The sequence below is a fragment of the Camelus ferus genome, chromosome 3 (assembly GCF_009834535.1).
Source record: "Camelus ferus isolate YT-003-E chromosome 3, BCGSAC_Cfer_1.0, whole genome shotgun sequence".
In the NCBI taxonomy this organism is placed as follows: Eukaryota; Metazoa; Chordata; class Mammalia; order Artiodactyla; family Camelidae; genus Camelus; species Camelus ferus.
This window is the reverse complement of record NC_045698.1, coordinates 10,517,967-10,533,884: the sequence shown is the minus strand read 5'-3', so window position 1 is coordinate 10,533,884 and position 15,918 is coordinate 10,517,967. Positions and strand designations below refer to the sequence as shown.

The window sequence follows — 15,918 nt, the reverse complement described above, 5'->3', positions numbered from 1 at the left end:
GGACATTTAGGTTGCTTCCATGTCTTAGCTATTGTAAATAGTGCTGCTGTGAACATTGGGATGCAAGTGTCTTTTCAAATTAGAACTTTTGTCTTTTCCAGTTATAATGGCCAGGAGCGGGATTGCTAAGTCATATGTTAACTCTATTTTTAGTTTTTTGAGGAATCGCCGTGCTGTTTTCCATAATGGTTACACCAAACTACATTCCCACCAACAGTGTCGGAGGTTCCCTTTTCTCCACACCCTCTCCAGCATTTATCTTTTGTGGGCTTTTTTATGATGGCCATTCTGACCAGTGTGAGGTGATACCTCATTGTAGTTTGATTTGCATTTCTCTGATAATTAGCAATGTTTCATGTGCATATTGACCATCTGTATGTCTTCATTCGAGGTATGTCTGTTTAGGTCTTCTGCCCTTTTTTGATTGAGTTATTTGTGGGTTTTTTTGATACTGAGATGTATGAGCAGTTTATATATTCTGGAATTTAAGCCCTTGTCAGTCACATCATTTGCAAATGTTTTCTCCCATTCTGTAGGCTGTCTTTTTGTTTATAGTTTCCTTTGCTGTGCAAAAGCTTGTAAGTTTAATTAAGTCCCATTTGTTTATTTTTGCTTTTATATCTATTGCCTGGGTAGGCTGCCCTAGGAGAAAATTGCTGAGATTTATGTCAGAGAATGTTTTGCCTATGTTTTCTTCTAGGAGGTTTATAGTGGCTTGTCTTCTGTTTAAGTTTAAGCCATTTTGAGTTTATTTTTGTGTATAGTGTGAGGGAGTGTTCTAACTTCATTGATTTACATGCAGCTGTCCTGCTTTCTCAACATCACTTGCTGAAGAGGCTATCTTTTCTCCATTGTATATTCTTGCCTCCTTTCTCAAAGATTAATTGACTGTAGGTGTGTGGGTTTATTTCTGGGCTCTCTATTCTATTCCATTGAACCATGTGTCTGTTTTTTGTGCCAATACTACGCTGTTTTGATTATTGTATCTCTGTAATATTGTCTGAAGTCTAGAAGGGTTATTTCTACAGCTTCATTCCTTTTCTTCAGTATTGTTTTAGCAATTTGGGGTCTTTTGTGATTCCATATAAATTTTAGGATTATTTTTTCTAGTTCTGTGAAAAATCTCATGGATAATTTGATAGGGATTACATTAAATCCATAGATTGCTTTGGGTAGCATGGCCATTTTAACAATATTAATTCTTCCAATCCAAGAGCATGGGGTATATTTCCACTTATTTAAATTGTATTTAATTTCCTTAATCAATGTTTCGTAGTTCTCCAGTTGTAAGTCTTTTACCTCCTTGGTCACAGATATTCCTAATATTTTATTTTTTGAATGTGATTTTAAAAGAGATTGTCTCTTTACTTTATTTTTCTGATATTTCATTGTTAGTGTAAAGAAATGCGACTGATTTCTGTATGTTCATCTTATAGCCTGCTACCTTGCTGAATTCTTTTATCAGCTCTAGTAGTTTTTGTGTGGAGCCTTTAGAGTTTTCTGTATATAGTATCACGTCAGCCTCATATAGAGACAATTTTATCTCTTCTCTTCCAATTTGGATCCCTGTCATTTCTTTTTCTTGTCTGCTATGGCTAGGACTTCCAATACTATGTAGAACAGAAATGGTGAGAGTGAGAATCTTTGTCTTGTTCCAGATTTTAGTGGGAAGGCTTTCAGCTTTTCACCATTGAGTATTATGTTGGTTGTGGGTTTGTCATAAATCGCTTCTATGTTTTCTATTGTTTTTAACCTCTATTTTATTATTTCCTCCCTGATATTTATTACTTCTTTCATTTCAGCAGCATTACTTTTTAATTAAGGTATGTACATTTCTTAGACATAATGCTGTTGTACACATAGTAGACCACAGTGTGGTGTGAACATCACTGTTATATGCACTGGAAACCAAAAATTCACGTGACTTGCCTTATTGCCACATTTGCTTTGTTGCGGTAGTCTGGAACCAAACCCACAGAATCTCCAAGGTATGCCTGTATTTCCCTTTCCTAATCACTCCAGGGCCAGATACAAGAAACCCTAGGACAGCCCTTACACCCTAGAGCCTGCTGAAATTATTCAAACTAGCTAATCCTAAGGCTGCTTACCCTGCCTTGCCTGTTCCCTTCTGCAAAAAAACACAATAAGGCTCTTACCCATGCTTTCCCCTTGCTCCTTCTACCTGCAGAGTAACTAGTGCTTCCTTGTGTGGCCCTGCGTGACATGGCAGACCCCCTGCTCTTGGGAACAAAGTCCCCTTTCAGTGAGAGTTGTCTCCTGATCTGTTGACCTAACCAGACCTGAATAATAATAAAGCCTACATTTAAAAACTGGACCTCAATGAGCTTTTCTTCATGTGAGTTCTATATATTGATATTTACTGTTTTAGATATTAAAACTGAGAATTTTAAAAAATATGTACTAAATTCTTTAAAATAATGAACCCATTATCTATTATCATAACATCTTAATGAAAAATAACTATATTTTCCAAAAAATCCAAAAATAATTGTGAGAAGAGTACCACTATTTCAATTTTTGCAAATCTCTTTAATGTCTGGCTTAATAGAATGAAGGCAGATTTTTGGGTCTGATTCTGCAGTCACAGAGCTGTGGTATCACATCCTGGAAAACACAATACATTCGTGAAAGATTGAGAATGATAAAGGCAAATAACATTTTAGTATTTTTAATAATTGATTTTGAAATTGATTTTAACTTCATAGTCCCACTGAAAAGAGCCCAAGACCACACTTTGAGAATGCTAACCTAGACAATCTTGACTAATACAGACAAGTTTTTAAAATTTTTGTTTTATTTTTTCTTCCAATTTTATTGTGATATAACTGACACACAGCACTGTGTAAGTTCACAGTGTACAGCATAATAATTTGACTTACATCATGAAATGATTATCACAGTAAGTTTAGTAAACATCCATTATCTCATATTGATGCTAAATTAAAGAATTAGGAAAAAAAACATTTTTCCCTCCAGATTAGAACTCTTGGGATTTACTCTCTTAACTTTCATGTATAACATAAGCAGTGTTAATTATATTTATCATGTTGTGCATTACATGCCTAGTACTTATTTATCTTATAACTGGAAGTTTGTACCTTTTGACTGCCTTCATCCAGTATCCCATTCCCACCCCTGCCCCTGGTATCAACAAATCTGATCTGTTCTTCCATGAGTTTGTTTGCTTTTGAAGTACAGTTGGCCCACAACACTGTTAATTCCTGATATACAACGTAGTGATTCGGTATTTCCATACGTTTCAAAATGATCAAGATGATAAGTCTAGCTACCACCGGTCACCATACAAAGAGATTACATAATTACTTACTGTTTTCCACACTGTACGTTTTATACCTGTGACTCATTTATTTTGCAACTAGAAGTTTGTATCTAAATCTCCCTTACCTATGTCATACCTCCTCCCGACATTACTCCCCTTTGGCAACCACTTGTTTATTTTCTGTTTGTATTTTGTTTTCTTCTGTTATGTTCTGTTTATTCATTTGTTTTGTTTTTTAGATTCCACATATAAGTGGTATCATAATTTGCCTTTATCTGACTTATTTCATTTAGCATAATGCCCTCTAGGTCCATCCGTATTGTCACAAATGGCAAGATTTCATTCTTTTATGGTTGAGTAATAGTCCATTGTGTGTGTGTGTGTGTATCTCACATCTTCTTTATCCATTCTTCTATTGATGGGCACTTAGGTTGCTTCCATATCTTGGCTATTATAAATTATGCTGCTATGAACATAGGGTTGCATATATCTTTTCTAATTAGTGTTTTTACTTTCCTTGGATAAATACCCAGGAGTAGAATTGCTGGATCATATGGTAGTTCTATTTTTAATTTTTTTGAGGAATTTCCATACTATTTTCCATAGTGGTTACACCAATTTACTTTCCCACACACTCTGCATTTATTATTTGTAGACTTTCTGTTGTTGGCCATTCTGCCAGGTATGAGGTGATATCTCATTGTACTTTTTATTTGCATTTCCCTAATAATTAGCAATGTTGAGCACCTTTTCATGTGCCTGTTGGCCATCTGGATGTATTCTTTGGAGAAATATCTATTTAGGTCTTCTGTCCATTTTTTGACCTTTGGTTTGTTTGTTATTGAGTTGTATGAGCTGTTTGTGTGTTTTTGAAATTAAGCCCTTATCAGTCACATCCTTTGCAGATATTTTCTCCCAGTCCATAGGTTGTTTTTCCATTTAGTTTATGATTTCCTGTGCAAAAGCTTATAAGTCTGAATAGGTCCGATTTGTTTATTTTTGCTTTTATTTCTATTGTCTTGGGAGACTGACCTAAGAAAACACTGCTTATGATTTATGTCAGAGAATGTTTTGCCTAAGTTCTCTTCTAGGAGTTTTATGGTGTTATGTCTTATGTTTAAGTCTTAGACTTCTTATTACATTTTATTAACAAACCTTTGGAGAGTTGCTGAGGGAGGGATTGGGAAGAATCAGAAGGATCACTGTGCTGAAAACAGTCATCTAGACCATCAAGAAAGTGAAGAGTCAACCCACAGTGTGAGAGGAAATATTTGTAAATGATATGTTTGATAAAGGATCTATATCCAGAATATATATTTTAAAAAAAACTATTTTACCTCAACACTGAAAAAAAAAACCCATTTTTTAAAAATGTGCAAAAGATTTGAGTAGACATTTCTCCAAAGAAGATAAAAATGGCCAACAAGTACATGAAAAGATGTTCAGTGCCATTAGTCATTATGGAAATGCAAGTGCAAGTCAACCACAGTGAGATACAATTTCACACCCACTAGGATGACTAAAATTAAAATATAGACAATAACAAATGTTGACATGGATGCGGAAGAATCTTAAAAAAAAAAAACAACTTGTATATAGATGTTCAAAGTAGCATAGCCAAAAAGGAGAAGCAATTTAAATGTTCATCAACTGATGAATAGATGAATAAAATGGATTTATTCTAGATGAATAAAATTTATATTCATACAATAGATTATTGTTTTTCATTAAAAAGTAATGAAGTATCGATACATACTATGTGGATGGTCCTCAGAAACATGCTGTGTGCAAGAAGTCAGTCACAAAAGGCCACATATTGCATGATTCCATGTGTATGAAAGTCCAGAATATGCAAGTCTATAGACACAGGTTTTCAGAGGCTGAGGAGATGGGGTTTTATACGGTAATAAAAATATTCTAAAATTAGACAGTGCTAATTCCACAACTTGTGACTTTTGTGACTGGTACTAAAATGTACTGAATTTTACACTAAAAAGGTAAATTTCATGGTATGTAACAACAACTCAGCAAAGCTATAATTTAAAAAAATAGTATTTAAAATGTTTTAAAAGGAAAATTATTTATAAATATAACTTTTATCAATAGTATTGTCATTAGTAATCGAAGCACAGAAGAAAATATGTACAAAAATCAGTGAAAGCCATCTGACCGATTTGCCTCATGGCAGGTTCAGCACCAGGGACAGCTCTCCCCTGCATGCCATCTTTTCAAAGGTAACTTACAAAAGGCTGTTGAAGTCCTGCAAAAGTTTTCTAAAAGTGACATTTCTATTATGCTTTTGTTCTTTTCAACAATGCCACATGTTATGGCATCAATGCTTGCCTTTGTTTGTACATTTTGTGAGCAGTTGACTAGGAGACAAAGGATCTACTATAATACCTCATTAACCCACTTAGCAAAATATACTGATTGAGTGTTATGTGCCAGGCACTCACTTGGCATGAGATCTGAGACAAGTAACTTGCCTCTATTAGCTTCATTTTCTTATTCAAAACTTTTGAATAATTACACATTGCATGATAAACTAAGACAATATTTGTGAAATAAGTCATACGACATATTCATGAAAGGTATTTTTATTGCTGAATTCTTGAACAAGTCATCTCATTGCATTATTAAGCAATTTATTTTATTCTGGGAGTACGTAACATTCATGACACTAGAAGCCCAGACTAATATCCAGGTCATACTCAGGCTTAAGGTTAATTCTGTTAAGAGACTTCATGGTAATAATCTTCTTAAGCATGCTTCAGATGGGCACAAATTTCTAAGACATAACTCTGGATCTGGCCTGGAAATGGACCCATTTCTAAATATCAGGAAATGATGAAAAGCTATGTATCTAATCCTTCACATTTCTAAATTTAGTCCAAAGATGAACTGCACATAACTACAGATACCTGTCGTCTACACATACTTCCTTTGATCAATCCTGTTGTAACAGAATTTACCTGTAAGGTGGATGTTAATTCTAACTTCATGTAGCACTGTTATAAAAGAATTGTGGAAGAAGTAGCACTTCAAAATAAGAAGTTATGTAGAAAGTTCCCACAAATGTTTGAACAGAAAAACTCAAATCATGTGACCTCATGTTTTCATCTGTATGACTGTGGTAGGGATGGGGGACGAGATGATCTACTAAGATCTAACTAAGAGTATATGGTTCAGTTTCACTGATTTTCATTAGTCTCAGTCTTATTCAGATGGTTCCACATTAGCTGCCATTTTCCAATCTTATTCATATTTAAAAATCAGCATAATTCATACAGGATGCTCAACTCCTCCAAATTCCATAAAGCCAGATGCTACTTCCTTAAGAAGAAAAAAACATAAAAATTATTGATTTTTAAAAGGGAACAGAGTGGGAGGCATTTACTTGATCTCTCAGTGTCCATTATTTCCTTTCTCTGGCTTAAGTAAAAATTTTATTTAAGAGATCATAGTATATTTCTGTAGGAACCCCAAGGTTCATTAACACAAAAGTTGTAAATAGTACTTCTCTTCCTGAGGAAAGAAAAGCATCACTCTGAGCAGGCACACACGGGGGACCCTAGTGTTCTGAGAAGTTGGGAGATGGGTCTTGAGTTCAAATATCTTAAAAAGTAAACACTTCCCATTTGCATTCCATGATGGCTCTTCCATTTAATCGTTACCTTTTCCTTCAGTGATTATTTATTGTTTTCTTCAACTATAAGCCCATCTGCAATACAGCTGTTCTTTTGTGATGCATAGAATTTCAACAGTCTGCTTCCTTTCTCCTTAATAATTTCCCCAACTTACCCAACTGCCTATATTCTTCTTCAAGGTTTAAACGGGCCGTATCATTTCATATCACTCAGCAACATTTATTACATTTAGAACATCTTGTCCCCAAATGTGCTAATGTAGTTTGTTTCTGGTCAATTTTAGAGCTCCATCAGAAAAAAAAAAATAGCCAGCCCATAATAACTAATATATACTTAAAGGAGCACTTGAGATGAGAGACTGAAACTGAAATCCATATTGACAAAATTCATGTAATACTTAGAAATCAGCCTCCAACATAAACTATTTTATCAACTTCCTTCAGGCTAAAGGCAAGCCATATCATGTCTATTATATTGGGTTTCAGACCGCAAATTCAGTTCCCACAGATTTATAGCACAAAAGTATTCGCAAGCCCTGCCCTTCTTAGTTTGGACCGCAGACTCAGGAATGCAGCCAGATCATGTGTTGCAGGTAGATTCTATATTCTGGGTGTGACGCTCAACCCTGTGCACATTTCTCCATGACTTCTGTTCCATTCTCCAGTGCCAAGAAAGGTGTTTTTGCCACCCAGTGTCCCAAGAATCTTAGAACACCCTGAATTCTTTTGGGGGAGTAGTCTTTCCTCTCTATGTGCATGTGATGTTGGTGGAACTGTGCCTGAGGGAAGCAGCCCTCCTGCTACTGACACCCTGTGGAGTCCTGAGCTCCTCCTAGTAGGCCCCAGTGTATATAGAGGCTGGGAACAGGATGAGTCCAGTGGTTTCTCCTGGGAATTTGTCACTTGAGCCAGTGATGGAAGTTTGAAGTAAGACTGGAATTCATTCATTTCAGTGGAAGCAACCCAACCAGACTGCTGCAGCTATGGACCATCCCTGGAATTCCTGCTTTTTTCCTGCTGGGGCTGCCTCAATTCCAGGACAAATTTTCTGGTCTTCCTAATACTTTTCTTTCTTTTAAGTTGGTCAGAGTCAGTTCCTGCTACTTACAACCAAAGAACCTGACCGACTCATTTCTAACTTCAGATGGAGTCTCTTGCCATGTTGAATGACTACTTAACTATAGCCAGTGCTGTGTGCTAATGCCAGATAAAATGTGGAACTATCTTGGGGGAATTATTGCACAAAAGGTCTTTGCTTTCTGTCCAGAAAACTAGAGAGTCAAAGAACCACTATAAAACACTATTAAAAGGAAGTTGGGTCATGAGTTTTTGTATCTTCAAACCCCAGATGTTTATTTTTTAACTTTAATTTTTTTTAGTAAAAACTGCACTGAAGTTTCAGACTCTAAGAATAAAATTAACCACAATCCCATCTTAAGTCAATTCAGTGTTTTCACGTGTTCATGTCATCTGCTAGTCCTAGTCTATGTTCAGAACTCAATTTTATTATCAGTGTTGTCAAGGATTATATTTAACACCTTTTGTTATTTTATCATGCATATGTTTCCATTTTGCCAGTCTCCTTTCATTTTTCCCTCACCTCTCCCTCCTACTACCCATAGATAAACAAATGCTAAGAGCAACAAATTCTGCGTGTTGCTTTTTTCACTTCACAATACGTCATGAATTCCCTCCAGTCAGCTGGATCTAATTTATTCTTTTTATTTGGAGGGTTTATAACCATTTACATGTAATGGTTGGGATTAAATCTGCCATCTTGATGTTTGTTCTCTGTTTATCCCATCTGTTTTCTGTTCACTCTCCCCCTTATTCCCTGCTATTGGTTTCTTAGCTATACCTCCTCATCTTCATTTTTAGTGGTTGTGCTAATGTTTATAATATATCCTCAACTTCCACGTCTACTTTAAAGAATAACATTTGAAAGTTATGTATAACTTTACAACAGTAAACTTCCATTTTCCCCTTCCATCCTTTGTTCTATTGTTGTCATTTTATTTCTGCATAAATTAGGAACTCAACATATTCATTGTTTTTGCTTTATGTAGTTAATTACTCTTAGAAGAAATTTTAAAATGAAAAAATACTTTCATGTTTACCCACATATGTACTCTTCATTCCTTTGTGTAGACCCAAGTTTCCCTCTGGTTTTATTTTTCCTCTCTCTAAAAATTTTCCTCGAACATTACTTATGGTGATGTTAAATGGCAAAGTCGCTCAGCTTTTGTCTTAATAAGTCTATTTTACGTTCAGGTGAAATTTTTAAAGGAGATTTTTGCTGTATATAGAATTTTATGTTGACAATATTTTTTTCATTCTGCAATTTAAAGATGTCTCCTGACTTGTGTTATTTCTGAAAAGAAATCACTTATTCTTTTATTTGTTCCTCTGTACACCATGTGCCTTTTTTCTCTGGCTGGTCCTAAGATTTTTCTCTTTATCACAGTTTTTCAGCAATTTCATTATGATGTGCTTTGGTGTGATTCTGTGTGTTTATCCTGCTTGGAGTTCGTTAAGATTCTTAGATCTGTGGTTTCATAGTTTTTATTAAATTTGGATTTTTTTTCAGCCATTGTTTCTTCAAATATTATTCTGCTTCTGTCTCCTCCCCTCCTGCAACACACACTTTCCTGGGACTCCAGTTAATCCTGTAATGAATACCTTGATATCATCCCCAGGTCATTGAGGCCTAATTTATCTTTTCTATGCTTCAGATTGAATAGTTTGTATTATTACATCTTCAAGTTCACTTTTCTTTTTCCATGTCTAAGCTACAGCTTAGTCCCATCCAGTATATTTTTTCACTTCAGGTATCTTAATTTTCATCTCTAGACTTCCCATTTGGTTCCTTTTTATGTCTTCACTGTCTTCCCTGATTATATTCACATCATTTAAAGATTCTTAAACAGACTGAGCATGTTTGTAAGAGCTATTTCAAAGTCTTCGTATACTTGTTCTATCATCTCTGCCCTTGGTGGGTCTTTTTCTATTGATCTTTTTCTTCTGGTTTTGGGTCATATTGTCCTGATTCTTGGTATGTCTAGTAATTTTTTATTGGATGCTGAACACTGAGTTGCTAGGTCACTAAGTGTCTAAACTTTGCTATCCTCCTTCAAAAAATTGTTAGTGTTGGAAGGCAGTTAAATTCCTGGAAGATCAGATTGGTTTGATCCTTTCATGGCTGCTTTTAGCTTTAAGGACAGGTCTGGTGTAGCCTCTGTTCTGGGCTACCTTAGCCCTACTACTAAGGTAACACCTTCTGGGTCTCTTGAATAGTCATTTTGGAAGCTAGGTCTCTTGAAGGCATAATGTGGAAGATCCATGGCTTGACCTTTGTCAAGAGATTCATAAGATTCTCTCTCCACATGATAAAGCTTGAGACCAAAGAGTTGTTGTGAGGGAGAATGGAATTGAGGTTGGCTGCAGTTGCACAGAGGGACCGAACATATGGCTGGATGCTAAGAAACAGTTAAGAGTGCTCTTGTAAAGAAAAGTGGCTGTCAGATAGTTGAACATTATTCACAAGGTGCATAATTCAGTGTGGTACTTGATTCTGTATGTATATAAAGACTTGACAGCTTTTTGACCTGCTGCAGAGATGATACTGAACTTCCTGGTTCCTATTGGGATACGGTGACACTGAAGATTGCATTCATCTAACTATGGGTCTCCTTAGGACTGTCAGCCTACAAACAGGAACTCTGAGGCACTGCTACAATTTTGAAGCCATTGTCCCGCGTTGTGTGTCTTTGCTTACATTCCTGAACCTTACAAAAGTCATTAAATTGTTCTGTGTGGAGCAATTCCTTTCCAGTTCACATTTGAAAAAGCCTATTTTGTTTCATCCATTTGAAAATTCCTTTGGTTACAATTTTTCATCACTACCCCTCGTTCAACACAATAACTGACTTTGAAAATTTCATTATCTGGGGGTGGTTTAAGAGTAAAGCAAGGGAGATGGCTGGGAACCATTTGAAATCATTTCACTGTGTTTACTTCTTTTTCCTGAGCTGGAGTAACTGTGGGGATAGCACCAACAGTATCTGTTTTATAATGTACTTGCTTCTTCCCACCTGGATATTCAACTTGGTGTCTGAGGTTCTTAAAATGAAGCTTTAAGTCTGACTGCTTTTGTTACTGTGATTCTTACAGCATTGTTCAAAACATTTACCCATTCCATTAGGTCTTGCTGATCGTTAACTTGTAGGAAGTATTTCTTCTTCTATTTTTTTTTTAAGCCCAAACTTACCTTGTCTCCATTTAGTTGCATTGTTCACCTTTGAAATGTAGGTAAGTTTAATGTCCCCAAAACAGGTTGGCCCAGAAATAGATTTAGTGGATATTCACTTACAATACCAAACTATCTCTTCTGATATCTATCTCATGGTTCTCTGAAGATTTCCCATTGTTTTTATTTCCTTAATGTTTAGAAAGCCACAGATGTAATCTGACCGTTTTAAAGGTTTGTGTTTTTTGCTCCGTTCTCCAGCCCCAGGATGTATCTTAACAAACATGATATCCTGTAGAGGTCGTAATAGACATAGGGACAACAAGGTCTCCTTACAGTAAACATAAAACTGCCCTGTGATACAGCTGTTGGGAATTCTGTGCACGAGGTTCCAGACAATCAGATTTGACCTTCATGCTTATGCTTAAGAGTATAGGAGCCAATTTCCACTGCCAGTAAAAATTTACTACCCATGGCACAAAGAGACTAACAAATGAAGGAAGTCGTCATAAAACCTGGAAGAAGCAGACAATGCCAAATACACCCTTTGCAACATGAAGTTCAAGTCCTGGAGCCAGAACGCTTCACAGAGCTAGCCAGCTCCAGGCTGAAAGGGGCTGGAACGCACGGAGGTGAGGTTTAGAGGACAAAGAACTGTAATCCATGTTCCATCAAAATGCTGCGGGAAAGCTCACAGGACTTGGGTCTGCATGTTAAAAACAGCACATGTGTCTTTTCAGCTATTTAAACAGATCAACAGCAACAAACCTGCACATGAAGGGAATTACTCTGAACCTGTAGCTTTTTTTTTTTCTATCTTCCCCTCGGGCCACTGAGAAAACTGCTTCCTGGGGGAAACCTTGTGTGACTGGTACCTTAACACTTCGGTGCCACCTGCGTTGTCTTTGCTCCTCTCCATTGTTAATGTTTCTATCCATGAGGATGCTAACTGGATTATTACCAACCTTAATAATGTGGTGCCCTGAACCATGAAGATTCTTATTCCATCGCTGAAGGTCACGCATGTGTACGCCTGAGCTGTGAAATCTCCACGTGCATTAGATATGGTTTTTGAAGCATGCCCTGATTGCACCTGCTTCCTAGAAACTTTGAATTTGTGCTGCAGGCACTCGGGCCCCAAGCCCTGGCCACAGATGACTAGATAGAGTTGTGTGCATGGTTCAAGGTTCCATAGGCTGGCTGAACCAGTCAGATTTTGCTTCTCAGAAATTTGAAGATGCAGTTTCCTTCAATGGTAGGAGCAGCGTCTTGTGCCCAGAGGATGGAGAGTGGGGGAGAGAGGTAGTGGGAGACAAAGAGAGGAAGGGGGAGGGAGAGAGAGACAGGGAGAGAACTTGTATAGAGAGAGGCAGAGAGATCTTGAACAGTGAGACCACCTCTCCGTGGATCGTGAGAAACACAGCTGGAAGCTTTCACTCTTGTGTCTCTGGGTCCCAGGCCCCTTCCAGGAGGACTGGCTGTACTTCCTGCCTGTTCTGTGGGAGTCTCCTTATCAAACTGAGTTAAGTAGTTATCTGTCCTCACAACCTAAACTGCTTGAACAGAACCCAAAGTATCTTAGAAACTCATATTTCTTGCATATTTCTGGCAAGGCTGACTTAGGCTCAGGCAGTATTTCATATTAATCATAAAACAGCAACTTCAGCTCATAGGCACTTGTCATTCTCACTGAAACCCACACAGGACTGGAATTCATGGATTTGCTCAAACCTCTCCCTTGCTGCAGACACTGAGCCTGCACCACCTCTTCAGCCCACCACGGACGAGGCCTGTGTGTGTCTTTCAGGTGCGTGAAGACCTCAGGAGCCAAGGTGAGATGGATGTGTCTGGTGGGGAAGAGACCATTCCATGCCCCCTGTTGTTTAAGAACTCCCTCTTACCACGTTTGCCACCAGAAGGTACTTCCTCTGTGTTGGTGATAAGCGTCCAGGCCTTCATTTCTCCTGATTGCAGCTGTGCACCTCGTGTGTCCTTCTGCTTCTGACTTTTGATGAATATCTGAGATGCATTCAAGTGTACCTGCCACAGCTCTGCGGATTCAGGCTGTTATGCCCTTGTAGCCCGACCCGACTTCATGCCTCCTACCAGGGACCTGCCAGGAGGCTCTGCAGAGTCCAGGCTGGAGTCAGGCCTCTTCCACAAGCAGTGGAACATGGCGTGTATTCCCTGGGCACCTTAACGTTCTGTTCTTTCTTAGGAGTTTGTGACCCCAGTAAATAACATTCTTTTATGAGTCATATTTGTTTAAGAACCTGTTTCTCGGTGAACTCAATGTCCTTGGTTAATGTTAACCTCAGGAGAGATAAAATGTTAACAATACTTGGTTTGACCTCTTATGTCTATTGTGGCCATTCTGTCTATTGTGGTCGCTGGGACTTGGGTCATAGTCAGGGTATCATTATTGTCATTAACGTCTCTTCCCAGAACTACATCTAAAAACCTGGGTCTCTTTAAGTCCTGGATCAATAAAAAGAAACTTGAGGGGGAAATCATCACACTATTAGATCCGTTGCTTCTTTAAGAAGGTTAACAGTGGGGCTTGGCTTTCCTTCTCAGCTTGTGATTCAGAACTTGCTTGGTGTTTGTACGGGCACTGTTCTAGTCACAGTGATATGAGACCCACACTCCTTCCCACAGGAGCTTGAAATCCAGTAAAGAAATAAACGTGATGATGATTTCAAGCATAAAGAACTGAAATCAAAATAAGGTTCTTGCTGATTTCTGCTAAGAGTATGTAGGAACCTATGGAAACCTTCTCAAAAAAGTAGCATCCTACTGCTGATGCAAGTGGGGCTGCCCGAAGGCTGATCCAAGGGCCCCTGCCAAGCAGAGGTGGTCACTCGGAGGAGAGATTCCAGCCCTTATTCACCTCCCCAAGGCGCATACCGCACGCACACAGTGGCCTTGGCTGGGCCAATAATAGCAAAACAAAAACAAAAATGAAAAAATCCTAGCACTGCCCTCCCACTCTGGGCAAAATCCCAAACCCACAGGTAAATAACATCAGAACCTATTGATTCACCCCTGAAACTCCTACTTCAGTGCTACAGAAGTGTGCTCTCCAGACCAGTGCCAACCAACTCTTGCCAGTCTGCAAGAATATGTACAGAAATGGAGAGCGAGTGTTTAGAAACTTTTATGGCAACTTGATCTTGGTGCAACATTTTAATTTAATTTTTAAAAAGTGCCAGTCTGTAAAGGATTGGAAGTTTTTTAAATGGATTACACCACAGATTCACCACGGACAGTTTTAAAAGCATTGCTCTGCCACAGTTTTCGAAGGGAAAAAGCCACTTTACTTCCTGCTCCAAAAAGAGACTCGTGGTGTCTCCCTTTCCTGTACAGTGCGTGGCTTCTCTCTCGGTGTGCTTGCACATGAAAAGACACACAGGAGGCACAGCCGAAAATGCAGCTAGTGACCGACTGCTCTCACAAGCAGATTGAAGTGCTCTATTATTACCTTGTGAAATATAGACCTAGTGGAAGAATTAACATCCATTTACCATTTTCTGATAAATGAATTATACATAGATGGAATATATATACCAGTGCTGAGTTTTTCTTTTAATCTACCCAGCATGCTTGATTTATAGCCAAGGGCAGCTTCTGGTAAGAGATATAAATACGTACTTATCTTTCCTATTTACCTCCAGGGATACGAATATTTTATAACAAACATCATTTTCACCAAGTATCACCTTATCTCTGCTCTGTTTTTCATTTAAGAGAGTCATAAATGTGTTTTCTTGGAATCGCACACTAAAAGTTCCAGAACATTCATGCAGTTTTCCAGGTCTTCACCTGTTGTCAGTTTGCACCAGCTGCTTCTCTCCACCTAACTCTGGGGTCCTTCCTGGGAAGTTAGTCCAACAGAGAAGCCACCACCCACAGGAAGTCCGGGCGCACGCTGAGCAGTGGACAGAGGCCGACACTTGAGGTACGTAAAGGCGTTCCCATGGCATCTCCCAGATTTTGTTTTTGGGGATGACAGGGATAATGAGGAATGGGGCCAGGGAAGTCTCAGGCTCTTGTGTTTGTCCTTATGAATGTGCTGGCCTATGGTTAGGAGCAATGGTCTAAGTTATATGCTGTCCAGGAAAATGTCTAGCGTTACTCATTTGACCTCCACCCCATCTTTTCAAACTGAAGGGTGAGCAAAATGGAATTTTAAAATGCTATGCTGATACTCAATTTTTTTTTTAACAGCCAACCTCTTGGTTCTGTCTGAGGTTTTAGAAGTTAGAAAAAAACATTTTTTGTTCCTAGCATGAAACCAGAAGCCATGCACAGTTAGTTCTTTACTTTCGAGATGCAGCAGAACCCGATGTGCCTGATCAGTTTGGTCACCTAACCCTCCCTGACACTGGACTCCTACACTGAGGACCGTTTAAGCCTGGAGGAAATACTGAGATTAGAAGGTCATGATATAAAGCTCATGTGAGAAGTGTAAGAAATCCTGGTACGAGGTGGGGGAATTAAACTTACCAAAAAAAAAAAAAAAAGTTCTGAGGCTGGATGGTGATGATAGTACGTAATGCCGCTGAACTAAACACTTAAAAATAGTTAAAATGGTAAATTGTATGTATATTTTGACACAATAAGAAGTCAGTCTTATACTAACAATATTCATACAACTCAGTGTGGACACATGTGACCAAAATTTAAGAGAGAAACTTGTTCTAAAAATCAGAAAAGAACAAGGGC

General features: G+C 38.1%; 1 long non-coding RNA gene across 3 annotated transcripts in view; it reads left to right on the top strand.

The window, feature by feature from the left end:
- LOC116660508 overlaps window positions 1-15,716 on the top strand; it is a 30,680-nt gene extending 14,964 nt beyond the window's left edge. The window contains exons 3-4 of one of the 3 annotated variants that reach the window (XR_004316073.1): window positions 12,898-13,025; window positions 15,000-15,716. This is a non-coding gene — a long non-coding RNA (uncharacterized LOC116660508). Of the gene's footprint in view, window positions 1-12,897; window positions 14,921-14,940 lie in introns of those variants that run through there. The other 2 variants (XR_004316072.1, XR_004316062.1) reach the window with 2 other exon arrangements.
- The last annotated feature ends 202 nt before the right edge of the window (window positions 15,717-15,918 follow it).